At 44.5% G+C, this 17646-nt stretch overlaps 1 long non-coding RNA gene across 1 annotated transcript; it reads right to left on the bottom strand.

Annotated features, from left to right (window-relative positions):
- Nucleotides 1-1833: 1833 nt before the first annotated feature.
- Nucleotides 1834-6688, bottom strand: LOC123060917 (uncharacterized). The gene is made up of 3 exons (XR_006428260.1): nucleotides 6355-6688; nucleotides 2832-2926; nucleotides 1834-2751 (listed from the first exon to the last, which is right to left on the bottom strand). It is a non-coding gene; the product is annotated as an uncharacterized lncRNA (long non-coding RNA).
- Between the last annotated feature and the right edge of the window lie 10958 nt (nucleotides 6689-17646).

Genomic DNA, 17646 nt, shown 5'->3' on the forward strand with positions numbered 1-17646 from the left:
AAAGCAGGCATAGTAAATATAATTTTAGCACTAGAGTGGTCATAATCTCGAACATCATACCAGTGTGGACCTCGTGCCATACCTTGACGGTTCAAACGTAGTTGTCGATGAGCACGATCATTATGGTGGTTGACCATTTGGTCGTCTTCTGTGTCACTAGAATAATCCTCATAGTTGTCCCCATGTTGCTCGACGCGGGGAGGAATTTGTTGGTGTTGGTTTATGGTGGCGGCATCAGTGGCAGTAGCTGGGTGTTGTGGATGCCCCATGGGCACACGCCGAGGTCGCGAAGTAGCGGTGCCACCCGTGGAGTTGTGAGGATCCGCGTTGTTGTTGATAGGGGCTGCAGTCCGCAACTCATCAAGACGTGACAAGATGTCCTTTAGCTGTGTGTTCGCAACACCCTGTGCATCCTCTATGGCCTTGAGCCTCTCTTCGGCCGCAATCTGAGCACCCTCAAGTTGGGCGAGACGCTCGCTGGTGACTTTCACATCCGCGGTGAGGCCCTCAAGTGTTGGTTGATCCTGTGCCATTGTTAGCGAAAGAGGAAAAAAACACAATGTATAATCCTTATCAACTAACAGGATGTGGTGGACAAAATTCGCTCACACTCAAACTTAGTATCAAATTCTTACTTGTTCTTACCAATGCAACAGGTGGTGATCGGCGCGTTGGTGTTGGCTTCAAACTACCGATGAAGATTGGATGGAGCGATAACCAGGAATCAGTAGAGCCGGAACCTGTACTTATTGGTAGAAAAAGTGTAGCTTGGCAAAGGTTTCTCAACTCACAATATCAGTGGCACAATTTAGCAAAAAGCAATGCAAGTTGAATAATTGCTCAAACTTCTAACTAGTGCTGGCAGTCGACTAGTAAGAGATAAAATAATCTAATCCCAGATACTAAATCAAATGAGTGGAAGCCGGTGAAAATATGACAGCTCTAAATAGCTAGATATAAGTGAGGTATAAATGGCAGTGTATGAAAACCTAGAGCAGAAAAATGTCCAGCAGATATCACGTATACGAACAAAGTAAAGTTTCTGGACAATAAAAGATATTCCAAAAGATGCTAACCGGCCTGAACTTTTTTGTCTTACTTTTTCTTCTCTATTTTTTTCCAATTTTTTTCTCTTTCTTTTCTTGCTCTTTCCTTCTTCTTTTTTTGCTCTTTCTTCTCTTTTTTTTCCTTTGACCAGGCCGGTTACCAACAAGTATACACACGTAACAAGAGGATAACAGGATTAAACCAGAGTGTGCTACTAGAAGCGACCTGATTGTACTACTGGAGATATAGGAGATTAATGAAGTGTCAGATGCGTAGGTAGGCAACTCCAAACGTTTAACAGTAGTACTGGCTAGCGATGCACAAAGCACACAGCAGTTAAGCGGCGCCAAGGAGCATAGGGAGCAGCTGCGCACAGGTGGGCGTGTGGGGTCGGCGTAATTTGCTGAGGCATACACACGATGGCAGATGGATAGACTGATGTGTGATGAAAAACGAGTTGTTGGCAGAAGTCTAGGGTGACGCGCAGGCATAAAAGATATGAACAGAAAAACTTCTCGGGGTGTTCCTTGGCTAGTGGCCGGAATCTGGGACGTGCGCGCGGCAACAGCGGAGCAATTTTTAAGGCGGATGGGACGTGGTGTACAGGTGCAGTTGGCGCGTGTGCGACAAACACGTAAACTTAGCAGATCAGGTAGACGGTGCGCGGCGGATGGATTGGTGTGGCAAAAAATATGGTGGACAAAAACAAAGTCAATCTAGTATAATTTGCTCTCGGGCTAATCTAGACCAGCACTAGTATTAGATGAATGCAACCAAAAATTCAACTACACAAATACTAGATGCAAAAATTGCTAGAGGCTAAAAAGGTAGGTGCAGTGGATGAACTAATCTAATTTTTTTGGCTTTTTGTGGGTTGTAGGACTAAAATCAATCTAATCTAAGAAAACTGTAAATCTCTCACCGATGAACCTGAAAACTGATACCACTTGATGTGCACTGGGACCCGATCTTTCGATGAGAGAGGATAACTACGATTTTGGGTGGGACTTGACCCTCACGATCCGGCTACCAACCGTACAGGAAGAACCGTACATGACTGATATCCACAGCAATCGCTGAACCAACTCCACGGCATTATTGACCGAGCCAACGACGCGATCGACCTATCCACGAAGGATTTTTCCTGCAAGCAAATCAAAGAACATGCAAGAAAATAATAGCCAAGCAATCTCAAAATTGCGAATATGCTAGATGGGATTAATCTCACAAGATGGGGTTCCGATAGGATGTCTTGACGGTCGCACTAGCCTCTACGAGCGAAGACAAATAAAAGTAGCAATAGCTAAACTTCTCTAAACAAAACCCAAGTCTAAACCCTAACCTAGACTAGCTATTTATTAAAGAGGTACAAACGCAAACGAGTACGTAGATGTGTTCCAGCCGGTCTGCTGATCGAAGGAAGTTGTGCACGAGTTGGACAGTACAAAGGCCGAAGCTGCAGGCCCTGACGTGAGGAGACTTGGCGCAGCCCACAATACATGGCCCAAGTCGCTGATACTGATCAACGGATTCAAATCAAAAGGCCTTTGTTTCCTGTGCACTCCACGTGACATCGATGATGGATGGGGTGTAATGGATGGTTCGGCGGGCATGCATGCAAGGATGATGGAGCGCATGCATGCATGGATTGCTCCATCTGGTTTTAAGGCATAGTAGTCTCTTGCTTCTTTTATTCTTTTATTCCTGAGTACAAGTAAATCACAACATGAGTGTAATATCATATTTCTGCGAGTTAAATAATATGTCCAAAGAAATGAAAGTACCTGGTTAATAATTTGTGATGTAATATTTGTAGACGTTTCTATGATAGCTATGTCCACATCAGAACCTGGCCTCAACTTGGAAGTCCAAGAGTGCACTGGAAAGATGAGGTGATTTCGATTGAAATCGATATAAAGATCGCCGGAATCGGATGCACGGTTTAGAAATGGCAAGCGAAACAAATATGGCACCGGTCTGCGATAAACAGCAAGTAGCCATCTAGATGCAACCAGATAATTATGCTACAGCACTCAAACATGGCAACAAAATACATGGCAGGGATCCATTCATGATGCTTAACAAAAGATGAACACTAAGCTACGGCCAATTCATCCATTAACAGGTTCAAACAAGCATGGCAAAAGTGCAATTGATAAATAGGTTTCAGACTTAGTGAAATTAACACTTGTCTGGAATTTCAGATCAGGTAGCACACTTTGAAGTAAGAAAACCATATGTTACAGGAACTTAACATGGTAAAGCAAAGCATAGCATGGAGCTACTCAGAGAGCTTAACAAAAGTCCCTTATTGACCTTGAGCCAAAAGGGATTAGAAAATACAATTGCAAGCATGTAAACATGGCAAAAACATAAACAGATCTCAAACTTAGTGAAATTCCAGGACATGACAAAAACAGATTCAACATGGCATCTTTACAAGCTTGATTAACTCACTACAAGGCATGTCATGGCATGGGACAAGTTCTAGCATGAAGTATACATGAAAATGAAGCTAACCATGTGCCAAACCACCTCATAGCATGTTTGAAAAAAATCACACAAAAATGCCCAAACAACATCATGATGTAAAATGACATGCTTATGAACTTGCTCAAATGCATAAACTAATGCCACCGCTGGGTTGGTGGGATTTTTCTACCCCAAAACATATATAATATGTTGGGGTTGCTGTAGAAAAATCACCACAAATGCAATAAGTCAAACACTGCCTAAAAAGGTAGCTGACAGAAATGGCATTTTCCTTATTTGGAAATGTCCAGAAATGGACTTGCCTGAACTGGAATAAGGTATCTTTCCCGAAATGGAAATCGCTGGAATAAAGAAAAAAATAAAAGAAATAAGAGGAGGGGGTGAGGATGACATGTGGTGCCCTGAGGAGTGTTAGTATGGCAGGTGGGGCCTTGCTGTCATACTCACGCATAATGCAAAAACATAAACAGATCTCAGACTTAGTAAAATTCCAGGACATGACAAAAACAGATTCAACATGGCATCTTTACAAGCTTGATTAACTCACTACAAGACATGTCATGGCATGGGACAAGTTCTAGCATGAAGTATACATGAAAATGAAGCTAACCATGTGCCAAACCACCTCATAGCATGTTTGAAAAAAATCACACAAAAATGCCAAAACAACATCATGATGTAAAGTGACATGCTTATGAACTTGCTCAAATGCATAAACTAATGCCACCGCTGGGTTGGTGGGATTTTTCTACCCCAAAAACATATATAATATGTTGGGGTTGCTGTAGAAAAATCACCACAAATGCAATAAGTCAAACACTGCCTAAAAAGGTAGCTCACAGAGATGGCATTTTCCTTATTTGGAAATGTCCAGAAATGGACTTGCCTGAACTGGAATAAGGTATCTTTCCCGAAATGGAAATCGCTAGAATAAAGAAAAAAATAAAAGAAATAAGAGGAGGGGGTGAGGATGACATGCGGTGCCCTGAGGAGTGTTAGTATGGCGGGTGGGGCCTTGCTGTCATACTCACGCATAATGCAAAAATATAAACAAATTTCAGACTTAGTGAAATTCCAGGACATGACAAAAACAGATTCAACACGGCATCTTTACAAGCTTGATTAACTCACTACAAGGCATGTCATGGCATGGGACAAGTTCTAGCATGAAGTATACATGAAAATGAAGCTAACCATGTGCCAAACCACCTCATAGCATGTTTGAAAAAAATCACACAAAAATGTCAAAACAACATCATGATGTAAAATGACGTGCTTATGAACTTGCTCAAATGCATAAACTAATGCCACCACTGGGTTGGTGGGATTTTTCTACCCCAAAAACATATATAATATGTTGGGGTTGCTGTAAAAAAATCACCACAAATGCAATAAGTCAAACACTGCCTCAAAAGGTAGCTGACAGAGATGGCATTTTCCTTATTTGGAAATGTCCAGAAATGGACTTGACTAAACTGGAATAAGGTATCTTTCCCGAAATGGAAATCGCTGGAATAAAGAAAAAAATAAAAGAAATAAGAGGAGGGGGTGAGGATGACATGTGGTGCCCTGAGGAGTGTTAGTATGGCGGGTGGGGCCTTGCTGTCATACTCACGCATAATGCAAAAATATAAACAAATTTCAGACTTAGTGAAATTCCAGGACATGACAAAAACAGATTCAACACGGCATCTTTACAAGCTTGATTAACTCACTACAAGGCATGTCATGGCATGGGACAAGTTCTAGCATGAAGTATACATGAAAATGAAGCTAACCATGTGCCAAACCACCTCATAGCATGTTTGAAAAAAATCACACAAAAATGTCAAAACAACATCATGATGTAAAATGACGTGCTTATGAACTTGCTCAAATGCATAAACTAATGCCACCACTGGGTTGGTGGGATTTTTCTACCCCAAAAACATATATAATATGTTGGGGTTGCTGTAAAAAAATCACCACAAATGCAATAAGTCAAACACTGCCTAAAAAGGTAGCTGACAGAGATGGCATTTTCCTTATTTGGAAATGTCCAGAAATGGACTTGACTAAACTGGAATAAGGTATCTTTCCCGAAATGGAAATCGCTGGAATAAAGAAAAAAATAAAAGAAATAAGAGGAGGGGGTGAGGATGACATGTGGTGCCCTGAGGAGTGTTAGTATGGCAGGTGGGGCCTTGCTGTCATACTCACGCATAATGCAAAAAAAGGGGGGTCTGAACCGCACCAGGGGAGGATCGAACCCAGGTCTCCCTGGAGTTAGAGCGGGGTCTTTGCCACTGGGCCAAGCGCTCATAGTTGGCATAAAGAAGACCGGACTCCTTATGTACTAGGACCAGGTCTGGCTAGTCTCCTCTACGCGCACAGAAAAGAAAACGACGACGATGCCGGCAAGCGAGGCGGCCGTATCCGGCGAGGTGGTGTGCCGGCGGGGGTGCGGACACGGAGGGGGGTTTAGCGCGTGCATGCGGAGCTGCTGCAAGAATGCACGCGTTGGGTTCAACTCGAGCACGAGCTCATGGCGAGCTTGGCTTGGTACCGTCGGTGCAGAGGCCGAGCGAGCGACCTCTGAAGCTGGCGAGGCGAGGCGAGGCGAGCGTGCACACGGGCAAGCGTGGCGAGGAGAACGCAGCCAGGTGGGAACCAGAGCACGGGGACGCGCGAGCGCGCTGTATCAAGTACACACAACAAAACTGCAGACCTCGCCGGAGCACCGTGAGCACAGCAAAGACACGGATTGATCGAGCCTCACAGGGTCCTATATGCCATGGAAAGAAAAGGGAGAGGTTGGTGCGTTACTCAGCTCACCCTAGGACACGATGGGGTCGACGGAGACGAGCCGGAGATGACGCAAGGGAGCGCTGAACTTGGTGGGGCTGCTGTCCGCGAAGCAGAGGGAGAAGATGTCGTTGTGGTAGTCGATCCAGGGCTGTAGAGGTGCGTGCGTGCAGAAGAGGGCAGAGAGGTACTTGACGGTCCTCTCGACGGCAACAGGTGGGTCGGAGGCGTGACGTGGACGGCTACCCCGAGCTTGAGCTCTTGCTCGCTCGGGTCATGGTGGGCAGGGCGACAGCGAGGCGCGTGGGGCTAACCTAGGCGGCGGAGAGGGAAGAAGAGGAGGGGGATCGGTCGAGGGGAGACCCTAGGGCACCGGGGACGTCTTTTATAGGGTCTAGGGACGAGCTCCGGCCGTCAAATCATCTGGCGTGCCGACGTGGCTGCTCTGGATGGCCTGCCGTACAGGAGGACGAAGCTCCTGTACGCGTGGGCTGACTGGGCTGCGGTGAGGGTGGATGGCTGGGCCGGGTGTGAGAAAAGGCCCAAGTGGCTGTGCTGGGAAGGTCCTCTCCTTCTCCTCTAAAATTCTAAACATTTAAAAATCACAGCTGAAGAAAGGAAAAGGTCAGGGAGGTAGGAGATGTATTTGGCAGAAACAAAAAATATCCCCGAGCTCCTGGAAATATGCTCTATTTAAATAAATTGGTATGGACAATTTTAGAGGTAGAAAAATAAAGCAAGTTTGAATAAAATTCAAACTTGATGCATTTTTGAACCCAACCAAAACAATTCTAAAAGAGGTGAAAATTTCGCAGGGGGTTTCTAGACATGTAGCAAGATTTATATGGAGAAGATGAACATTTATGGAGGAGGGCAAGACGACACTTCCAAAAAGGAAGAAGGAAGAAAAAGGAGGAGAGGTGATGATGCATAGAGGCGGTCATGTACGGATCACACATGGGTCAAGCAACAATATAACATGCATGAAACACACAATGCACATGAAGGGGATGATGAAATGCATCATGACAAGAAGCACAAATGCAACACTAAGATGAGGCCAAAGATGCAACAAGATGGCAAGTAAAGACAAGACAAGGCAAGAAAGGAAACAAGGCAAACCCAAAATGAAAACCACAAGGAGGAAAAACACTTAGTATTGAACATGACAAGGCTGGGTACATCTCCAATTATGGAAGTTTTACAACTGGGGTGTTACAGCCGGCGATCGTTTAGATTAGGTTTACAGTAGGTTTTAGTACGGTTTGTGCGAATATATAATGAATTTCGTCCAGTTTGTAGGAAAAGTTTTCGAAATGTAATGAATTTCATCCGGTTAATTTGACATTTGCTTTGTTTGCACGAATTTCGTTCGGTTAGTTCATATAGTTGTCGAAAGGTATGCGGGCAGGATCGGATGGCATCCATCAGTGTCCTCGGACAGATGCCGGTGTAAATTTGTGGGCCAGTGCTGGAGATGCCCTAACTATCATGCTATAATCGCTAACAATCCTTCATTATTTGGCAGGGAACAGTTATCCCTCGATCAAAATCAGATCCGTGGTGTTTCGCACTCCTCGCGCGTAAGAGTGTAAACTCTTGCTTACATAAAATTGGAGCAAGTGGACGACACTGTAGCACGTCATATCACTCGAACTAGCCCGCCTAGCGAGCGGGAAAGCACCGCCCTCGTCATTTTGTTCTGGATTTCTATCGATCGATTGTGCGAAAATGTTACGCTTGGCAAGTTCTAAAGGAAAAGGCGGCACACGTATGACTCGTATGCATCGCAACCCCGACAGTCCAGCTCGCACGCCGCTCACCAGAGGGGACACGCGTTGTCTTGCAATTTCACTGACATGTGGGACCGTAATTGAATAAACCGTCGATAGCCAAAATCTAATCGCTCGGCGGGCGTCAGCTGAGAAGAGAGAAACGGGGGAGGGAGAAGAGATCGCCCGCCCGCCGCGCACGGACTCCAAGAAATATATGGTGATAACGTGAGGTGGGCCATGCTGGAGTCCGGACTGCTTCCGGAGCCCGCTCTCACCGCCCTGGCCCCTCAAGACGCCAGTTGCCCGCCGCATGCATGCATAACAAGTAGTACTCCTTATGTGGAGGAGAGAGAGGCATTGACAAAGTCAAGGAGTGGGCTCTGCAAGAGCCCGTCTCTACACGTGCTCCTAGGTATAAAAAAATAATTCTAAAAAAAGGCATAAAAACAATTGTGTCTTAAAAAAAGAAAGGTAAAAAATATTTGAGAGGAAATAGATAGAGAGAAAGTGAGAAAAAGCTGTAACCTGGGCATTACATGAGGAAGGAGGGAGTGGTGCACATGCCAAGTTCACTGGGCTGCCGTGTTTCACACTCCTCCGTCGTAACAGTGGAGACAATAGCTTTCATCAAAAATAAACAATGAATACTCGTTGCTCGTCCTCTATATCGGAAAGAATACTTTCATTCGCCGACATGTGGGACGTCGACCATCCTGGTCCACCTGCCATGCACAAAATTATCCTGTCTACCCCGCTCGTATCGCAGGCCCAACCTTCCCCACTGTAAGTTGTTCGGACAAAGGAACCATCATGAATTTGTTGAATTCCGCTTCTTCAAGAAAACTTACTGTACCCGCAATTCTGCTACCACACGCGAAGACTGGACGACACTGTATCATGTCATATCACTGAAACCCACTAGGCCAAACTAGCCCGCCTAGGTCATCTATTTTGGAACGGAGGGAGTACGTCTCTGCACTGCTATGATTTTGTGTTGCACGTTCTCTGTACTTTTGCTACGATTTTCCTACCCTATGAACCAAATGAGGCCTGAATGTATGTCGACTATTGTCTGATCGATCGCCAAGCCTACAATTTTAGGAGCTAGGGCTATTGGTCGATCGACGAGGGATAAATATAAGCGTACCACGAGCTCATCAGCCCCAACGTTTCTCTTCGGTGAGTGTTTTGCAAGTACTATAGCTCGCACAGTAGCTAGCCTACTAACACCAAGAATCATCAAACAAGCCCTGATGATATGATAAACAGTTCAAACTTACATCTAAGCATGCCATGTTTACATCAAAAGCTGGTGAGGATACATCTGTTTCCATAACTCGGAGAGGGTTCGCATGATTCATTGCATGATTCACTATCAAACAAAAGTAGCAAGATCTGCCCACACAAGACAGTGCACTAGCCCTAAGACGGTTTGATAACACGCATCGTTCTGGTAATTAAACACAGGGCAATGGAAACTACCCTGAAGGATTAGCGCGACCAACTATTTCTTGTCATTGATCTCTCAGGCAATGACCACACCACGGACAGCGGTATGGGAATCGATTTCTGGGGCGATGTCCATAGGACTGACCGCGACATCGGAATCGATCTCTGGGGCGATGTCCACAGGATGGACAGCGGCATCGGAATCGATCTCCGGGGCGATGCCAACAGGACGGGCCACGACATCGGAATCATCAGGGACGTCCACCGACACCTGCACAACCCTAAAATATTAGCAAGCACATTGCAAATAATCAAAAACCACAACTATGGTAATAAGCCATTATTTTTTACCTTGTGCAGCTCACCGGGGGATCTCATCCCTCCGGGGGCCATCTCCTCATCCTCGATGGGGGCCATCACCTTGCCAGGGGAATACTACTTCTCAACGCCGACTATCTCCTCAAACTCGGTCTTGAGCCTCACATAGGTGGCAATCAGAGTTCCTGGGGTAGGCACGGTGGGGCCCTTGTTGTTCTTCCAACTTCCTTTGAGGAGTTCGTCCGCCAATGCCCTCAACTCTTTGGCCAGTGCTTGTTTCTTGGAGTTCTTCGTCTCCATGGGTTGGCCTGCCAACATGGTCAACTCGTTGGTCGGTGCTCTCTTCTTGGAGATCGTTGTCTCCAGTGGGTTGTCCGCCGGCAACTCTTTGCCTAGTGCTCCAGGATCCATCAATGAACTAACAAACAAAAAGCAATCGAAAGGAAACCACAATCGCAAAGAAAACGGGAAAAGAATAGGATGTGAGAATCGGTCGGTGCTTCACAAAAAGAAGATTCTTGGAATGAAAATATAGCAGCATAACTGATTCGCCCACCTTTCCTTCGTCGGTACAGAAGAAAAATGGCAGAAGTGAGTAGCCTGGAGTGAGGTTTTCTTCAAGAAAGGGCTTGAACGAGCGTTCCAGTGAAATGATGGTTGCTTCGTCCAGTCCAACTTGGAGGCCACCTTACCACTGCTGGTAAAGGTGTGGGTTTTGTGATATGACGGGTCATGACGGCCACACCAGGGTTACAGGTGAGTCCCGACTGTAGCACCTCGCTGTGATTTGGTGGATGGCACGCGGGCCCGGATGCTTTCAAATGTCCCGCATGTAGATAGAGCTGCTAGTCATATAGGAGTGCTCAATATTGTGCACCGCGACCAAGGCGGAGAGGAAAACGAGAGAACTACGTAATTAATGCATGAGTTTAATTAGGGTAGTTTTTTAAAGTACGAGATACATTCCTCCAATCGCAAAATGCCTTGGTTCATGAGATTTGAGATTTGAGCCCTATAAATCGGAAGGGAGGGAGTACTGCACATGGTGTAGTCTAGTCACTTGTTGAAATCTCTAGAAAGGCAAATACTCCTTTTCGGTTTACAGGGCTATACTACTCCCTCCATCTAGGTGTGTAAGTCATCTTACGAAAACCAAATAGTCCCAAAACACTTAGGCACGGTGCATTAACTTCTACCTTGTTTCTTGTTTCTTGACATATCAACCAATAAAAGATGAGAGGTGTGCATGCTTTTAATGACTTGCAATGGCTAGTTCATTGCATGCAATGCTATTAATTAGCAAATAAACATTGGTGACCCCAGGAGGAAACGGTGATAAGCGCGTGGACCTATGCAGAATGAGTATCAACCAATGGATAATGGAGTTTAATTGTTAAACAATAGCAATTTTGTCTCATGCAAGAGCCTGGCTAGTACTCCAAGGAACCGTACCACGCGAGGCGTTCACAACTGCCACGTTCGGGTTGCGCTTGGCTCTTCGCCTCTTCGAGAAGACGAACAATGATGTTACTCCTACTTCTACAATATCGAATCCACTGCTGCATGTCCGTCCACCTCGTGCGGGAGGGATAGCGTGTAGCGAAAGCTTCTACTTACTGCTCCTGCCTTTGCGTCTATGACAGGTGGGCCCAACAGGTGGTTGGCCCTCCTGTCATGCAGCAAAAGGCAGGTGCAGTTAAGGCACCGGAGCTCAGTCCGCGAGGGAGAGGGCGTTGTAGTAATCAAATTTCTCGGTCTTGTACGAGTTGACGCGACACATCAAAGAACTGCACTCGATTTAAGTCTTTTTACACATTTCAAATGGGCTACTTCGTATGTAGGAGTAGACATATTCTGCTCCGTATGTAGTCACTTGTTGCAATCTCTAAAAAGACTTATATTTGGAAACGGAGGGAGTACAACGCATGCATGCATGCCGTGACTTTCCTTTTGATACTTGCATGTGTTGATTTGATGCACCTTGCCAAATTTTGACTATAAATTTAACTAACCAAATTTTCATGCATGTCACAAAAAATTACGGGGCTGTTTGGATTGTGACTATGTTTGTCTTATGTTGCCACATTATTTTTCCCACACTTGCCACACTTGCCTAACCTGAGTTGCTCAAATTGTTAGACACACTTTGGCTTGCCTAAGGGAATCTTGCCACAATTTTTGTGTCTATGACATGTGGGGTTCACTGCTAATAAAAAAATTCTTGTCTTAGGTGTGGCTAATAAAAAAGACTTATATTTAGGAACGGAGGGAGTAGAAAATATAAATAATAATGCATGTTGGGGCAACCCACGTTTCCGCTAATTTTAGCCATGGGCTTGTTCACAATTTTTACGAGGGGGTGGTTGTTCATTTAATGGAGGGACTTGTAGTACCAGACTTGAACGATACAAAGTGTGACCTGGCACACCGTAACACCACTTGGAACAAGCGGGTAGCTATCTCAAAATACAATCAACAACTAAAAAACCGCGACCTTGCATGTAGTAGTACACAATTTTAAATGATTGTTTTGATGGAGTGAAAAAGGAAAACTACCCCACTATGTATATATAGGCCAGAGCCTCCGTGCTTGCTTGCTAGGGTTGCTCTATTCACACACTCTCATCCTCTCCGGATCTAAACAAGATAGGGGTAGTAACACTGTCTTTCTCCATTCAAAAAACACTGGCTTTCTATCCTCACCGCTGGTTACAGATCCGAACGTATCCCCTCCGCCGGTGAAGGGGAGGAGGGGCAGCATTTAGGCCGTCGTCGACAGCGAGGGAGGAGACCCACTGCTGGCCGCACCATTATCTCTGGCCGAGCGCCGGTGCGGGAGGTCCTCCGATCCCTTCGTCGTTGCTTGTGGGCGAATCCGGCCTCCCGCCGCCCACCTATCCACATCTCGACGACCTTCAGGTATATCTTCGTTCGAAACCGCCTTAGCTCTACTTCCCTAGCTCGCTACGTCGCTGCATGTGCATCATTTTGTACCTCTCAGCCCCTCTCAATCGGATGGTCCAACGTCACATATTTTTTTTCTTCTATTGTTAGAGGTAAAGCTACTTCATGGAGTCGAATCTTGTAGTACTTGGTTCAAACAAGAAATAAAGTGGGGGTGGGGGAATTTAGTATGTACATCGGACTTGGTACAAACAGGAAGGAAAGGGGGTGAAAGTAGTACAGACTGGTCATCCAACCGGTCTCTTGGTCGAAAAGGTAAATATAGGGGTAACGTTGTACACAGTGGTATGACCAGGACTAGATTTGCTATCCACACATAGGAGTAGGTGGCTAGAGTGAACAAAAATGGGACCAGCCCAGATATGTTTCTTGGATGTTTATTTCTCGGGGCAACAAACTATGAATCACCACTTTATGCCCCTGTTTACGTACATGGTGCTGGACTGCTGGTGCACCCACTGTTCTTAATCTAATGTCCCTGGTAAAAATGAAGCCATGCCACTGTTATAAGCCATGACAAGTTTAGCCAAATGTTTTTGCCTGTAATTGTTTGAGACTCTGACTGTTTCCTCTGTGCCTTTTTGTGCAAACAGGGATATCCAATTCACCTGGTTGCTGTTGTGACCTTTTGGTGCACTGCACAAAACTCTTCTTAAAAGAAGTGACTTTTGTGCTGTTTAACTGGAATGTCAGAATGGAACAGTTGGTTCATTTTGGTGGAACTGCACAAAGGGAGATCTGTGTTCCAATCCTCATCATCCATATTTGCGCCATAACCTTCCTTTAGGTAAGAATGATATTTAATGCATGTGTTCATCTCTATTTTCCGACTGCCATGAGAAAATAATGCTGTTTTTACTAGTACACTTGTACTCCCTCACTGACAAAACCAATTCTGAATTAGAAGGCCAATCATGTACTTGGTTTCACCAACTGGTGAGGAGAAAGAGAAACAGAGCATGAAGAGGAGGAAGAAGAAGAATAAACAGTGCCAAGGCGATCTTGCTGAAGCCAGAGGCCTCAGTCGAGGCCATTCAAGGGCTCCGGTAACGACTACCTTACATGTGAGACGATCCTCCAGGGAGCCCTTCCACTTCTGCTGTCTCACTTAATTAATTAGGAGTACTTAAGTACCACTAATTTATTACTGCCTAATTTTCCTGTTGGAGTTAAACAAATCTTTAGTAGGACCCTATGCTGAATCATGTACGTGTGTATGTTTGTCTATGGAGGTGAATCATGTGGTGGAGCAGGGAGGGAATATTATTAGTGTCATGACATAATAGTGCTATTGTTTTGCATGTCAATTTATTGCCATTGGTTCAATGAGGCAATGTTTTGCGTATTGTCCATCATGAATTTGATGCTACTGTTTGAGTAATATGCTAATGTCTTCCTATCCTTTCTCACTAAGCTAATGAAGGTTTCACCTTGTTCCTACTTGTGCAAACAGGGATCATGTTGTGCCAATCATACATTTTAGTGGAACTACACAAGACAATACAATGAACTGTATCCCAGCCAGTGCTTTAACTCTGCTGGAAGTTCTTGATAATCTTTCGATATAATCTCAGCACTGGTAAACAAGAGTGATTTCAACCATACATTTGAAGTGCACAAAAATATATACTATTGTGTGATTCCAGTGAGTGCTTTATCATCTCTTATGGGACTACATGAATAAGCTTTTTTCTCAGGTTGGTACGGGCCTAAGGCCTTCATCCATATTAGTTTGCTGTCATCTCTATTTGTATCGTGCTACTGTCATGAGAAACTCCTTTATCTTTGCACGTTAAAGTTTTGCAACCTATGATAAATGGCAATGCTTTGAGTGTTGAGTTGAGCTAATTGGCACTGATTAAATAAACTAATACCTCTCTTTAAGCAAGACTACTATGTTGCTAACTTTACCCATTAAGATAATGAGGGTGCTTCTATTTGTTAGTGTATGTTTCATCAACTAGTCCCACTATTACAGTAATCTCACTCTCTCAATATATGTGCCAACAGGGATGCTCGATTTTGGTGGAACTGCACAAAAACTTTGGGTGCTTCATTGCCTCGACAGCTTCCGTCCTTTCCCGTCAGTCGCTAATCTCCGCTTGCTTTCTTCCTTTGCTGTCAGTCGCTTGGCTTATCTCGGCTTCCAGTCAAAGGAAATAGTAATTGATATGCTACCTCACACAGGTTGGTACTGGTCTTTATCCTGATTATTGTGCCTGTCATATGTATTGGTAATTTGGTATTGTGCTACTGTTTGCCGATTTCATAAAGGAGTAATTTGGAGCCTGAACTCGCAGGCAAATCATTACATCGGGTGATTTCAGTAGAACTGCACAAAATGATCAGATGGACAGGTACTTATGCTGCTGCTATGTACTCCAAAGTTCACTCAGACAAGCATCGATGTTGACAAGAAGTGCCTATATTCATTCGAGTATCAACCGGCGTCAACCAATTGTCAAACTCCAAGTATTAGGAGAGTGAACGCCAAAAATATTGCTTGGTGCATAGCCCAGAAAAACGCAGTCCAGTCTTTGGTCCCAACTTGTGCCTTTTGGTTATCGGCACATATGGTAGCGAACTATATGGCATGGAGTCTAAAGATTCCAGACAAGTTGGTTGACGCGTATATTCATCTGGCACTTAATCAGTCTGCACGCCAAGGATGCTCCATTTCAGTTGAACTGCACAAAAAATTTGGGTGGTTCATTTTCTCAACCGCCTCCTTTCTCGTCTGCAATGTAGAATTTTGGCGAGATACAGGACCAAGATGAGCCAGTAAACTAGTTGGATGAAAGTAGTGGCCAAGTTGCTCAAACCTCCCTCGGCACGAGGCCACTATTTGAGGATAAACCTACAAGCAAAGTTCAGATTGTCTGTGCTGCCTCTTATGTACTCGAAAGTTTACTCGTACAAGAACTAATTTTAGCAAGAAGTACCTCCGATTGAACACCATTTACCAGTCTGTACCCAAGGTAATTAAAGTTCGTCCATGGATCATATTGGCTGTGATCTCAATCATTTGGATGCATAAACATACTGAACATGTGTATATCTGAATCTTTTTGTGAATTATGTATGAATATTGTCGTGTGATCTATCAATCATTTGGATGCATAGATATGCTGAGCTTGTGTATATATGAATCTTTTGAGTTGTTGATAGTGAATGTTGGCTATGAATATGAACGTGTCCTGTGAACCTGAGTTTGATATGAATGTTTACCTTTTCTGTTGTATTTGTGTGTGAACTTGTTAGTATGCCTACTGTGGGGTATAAAACGCAGGTCTCTTATAAAAGTAATGTTGTGTCCAATTTATGTTTTCCCTTCTACCACATTATATATACTAGCATAAGGGCCCGTGCGTTGCATCGGGAAAAAAATATGGCACACACTTACGTTCTATTCTTCTTTACCGGGTCTGTCATTACATGTGCTCCGGTGTAATAACATCATAAATTACCAAACTGCCTTAGGAGTTTTTGTCTCAGGCACCACAGTGAGAATGATTGACAATATGAGCATCACCAGCCTGAAGAAAGTTGTTGCTGTTATGACCGGCATGGCCAAGAGGATATATGATGCGCACTGACATCCAACAACAACATTTCTCATGGTTTCGGTTTTTTTTCTGAACCAGTGCTATATTTGATTATTTGGCACAAAAAAGTTGTAATTCTTTCACTCCAACTACGGCCAACATGGCTCGTCATTCTTCCAAAAGATGTCCCTTATGATATTTTTTTAGAAAAAAGGAGTGCATTATCTCCTTGCTGTCGTCTAACTAAGGAAACTGAATGTGAAAATTTAAGTGTATATAGACTGACCCACTCGGAGTGCATACAAAAATATTTCTATCCAAGTCGTCAGTGCCAACACTGTACCTCCAATGTCCATCTGCATCTACACGGCTAGGTCTAATCTTAAGCAAGAATGAAACTACCAAGCAAACTGAGATAACAGCATGTAGCCGACCCCGGGCAGCAGGTGGTCAGGGATCATCAGTAGAGAAACACGAAGTCGGCTGACGACCGCCGAGCATGGCCAGACCCATCTTGCTCTCGTGGCTGCCATGGTAGCTCCCGGGCCTCTCCGTGGCTCCTCCACTCCGAGTCCACAGCCCGACCTCGGCATTCCGCCTCCATCCTCCTCCGCCCTCTGTCCCGCGTCGCAGGCATCTGCGCGCTGCGCCTCCGCTTCCTCACCCCGGCGAGCGCCGGACTGAACAGCTTCGCGCCGGACTGCCGTTTTGTTGTACAATTTCCCTTCGTTCTCTTTCTGTGTTTGTTGATTCAAGAGGCTCGTTGTTAATATGCAATTTTCCAGGTATATAAACTGGTAGACTTTCATGTAAGCAATCGAGGTGGGATTACTCCGAGTACATGTGTGAAAATCAGGTAAGGTACAGATACAGAAGCGTGCATGCAGGCCGAAACATGCGTGCAGGCCCAATAAGAGAATGTGGACATGGACCAATTGGATGGACAAAGTTTTTAGTACCGCCTCGCAGCAATTGGACGGACTGTCGATCAAAACTAATGGAAAAAAACTGAAAGCATAAATTCACGGAAAGAAGCGTATTGTGACGGTGAACCCAAAGAGTCAATCCGTGCTTTATTATTAGGGAAAGATTTATATAATTACTATTATTGTATATTTTATAGAGACTTATATATACATTATAAAAACATCCAACATGTTATTAACTTATAAAAGTAAATGTTTAACGGAAGTTGGCAAGGAAAATCCTGGTTGTTTTTGACTCACAGGCAAGGAAAATCCTGATGGTTGCGTACAAAAGCTTGCGAAGAT

Source organism: Triticum aestivum, chromosome 3A, assembly GCF_018294505.1.
Source record: "Triticum aestivum cultivar Chinese Spring chromosome 3A, IWGSC CS RefSeq v2.1, whole genome shotgun sequence".
In the NCBI taxonomy this organism is placed as follows: Eukaryota; Viridiplantae; Streptophyta; class Magnoliopsida; order Poales; family Poaceae; genus Triticum; species Triticum aestivum.